Below are 1,615 nucleotides of genomic sequence, written 5' to 3'. Positions count from 1 at the left end.
GGTGGTTGTTCTGGTAAAACTGTTGAGCAAGGTAAGACTCACCATTCTCACAACAGTGAGGCTGGAGGCTTGATTACATATACTTTGATTCTCCCAACTGCCCTGTGGGGTACATTATACTATTCCCATTTTCCAGATAAGGCCCTAGCTAAAGTTCAGGTAATTCACTTGAGATCATGTGACTAACAGGAAGGCAAAACTACTACTCTCCAAGACCTTGTGTTTTTCTTTCTGCCCTGGCTATGGATTTTTCTGGGTACCCAGAAGGCAGTTTTAAAATGCAGAGTAGCCGTGGGTATTGCTATGGTAATGGAGTGGGATGGAAAAGAAAGCTCCAGTGGGTTTCTAGAGTATTGGCTCCTGTTAGACCCTGGGGGTGACAGTGTCTTGGATATAAGAGAACACTAGGGTCAGGTGCTGCTTCCTACTCAGGTGTTACATTGCCCTAGAAACACTACTGCTCTTGAAGAACACACAAGAGCTAACCATGAGGTCAGGTATGGTGGCTCATGCCTACAATCCACTTGACAGGCAGAGGCAGGATCATGAATTAGGGGCCAGACTGGGCTACCTAGTAAGTTCAAGGCTAACAGAACTACATAATGATACTCTCAAAAACAAAACAAATGGGGTTGGAGAGATGGCTCAGCAGTTAAGAGTACTGACCACTCTTGCAGAGGACCCAGGTTTGATCCCCAGCATCCATATGGCAGTTAACAACATTCTATAACTCCAATTCTAGGGGATCCGATGGCTCTTCTGACCTCCGTGGGCATTGCATGACACGGGTGCACTTACATGCATGTAGGCAATACACTCATACACATAAAATAAAATAAAAATTATATATATATATATATATATATATTTGTCTTTTTGAGACCCTCTGTAGCCTCAGCTGGCCTAGAACTCGCTATGTAGATCAGGCTGGCCTTGAACTCACAGAGATCTGCCTGCCTCTGCCTCCCCAGTGCCGGGACTAAAGGAGTGTGTCACCATGCCTGGCTTAAAAAAATTAATTAAATTAAAAAATAAAACATGCCTGCCTTTAATCCCAGCATGTGGGAGGTAGAGGCAGCTGGATCTCTGTGAGTTCAAGGCCAGCCTGGTCTACATAACAAGTTCCAGGTCAGCTGGTGCTACTGGGAGATGCTGTCTCAAAAAGTTCCCTCCCCCAAAATAAAAATAATAAAATATTGCTCACCTCCCTCTGTTTCCCTGGACCTGGACAACCCGCAGGCCTCTCTCCGACCCACAGGCCTCCATCCGGGGTAAGTCAATAGCACCCTCTGCAACTTGACTCCCCCAGTCTCATTCACACTCCCATCTCCTGCACCCATCTCTCCTTCTAGCCTGGGTCCTGTCCCATTCCTTGTCTTGGCACCCCAGGAACTGGGGGAACCACCACTGCTTCCTGATTCTTTGCATCCAATATTGGAAGATAAAGTGGACAAACTAGACCACATAAGCAAATATTATGAAAAATTTAAGAAATCACAAGAATGGAATATGCAGGAATTGTGTGACATCATAAAAAGACCAAACTTACAAATCATAGGCATACAGAAAGGAGAAGAATCCCAAGATAATGGCATTGACCAGATTTTCAACAGAA

Source organism: Nannospalax galili, unplaced genomic scaffold (assembly GCF_000622305.1).
Source record: "Nannospalax galili isolate Female #2095 unplaced genomic scaffold, S.galili_v1.0 scaffold42, whole genome shotgun sequence".
NCBI lineage: Eukaryota > Metazoa > Chordata > Mammalia > Rodentia > Spalacidae > Nannospalax > Nannospalax galili.
The sequence above is the reverse complement of the archived record's forward strand: the minus strand, read 5'-3'. Positions refer to the sequence as shown.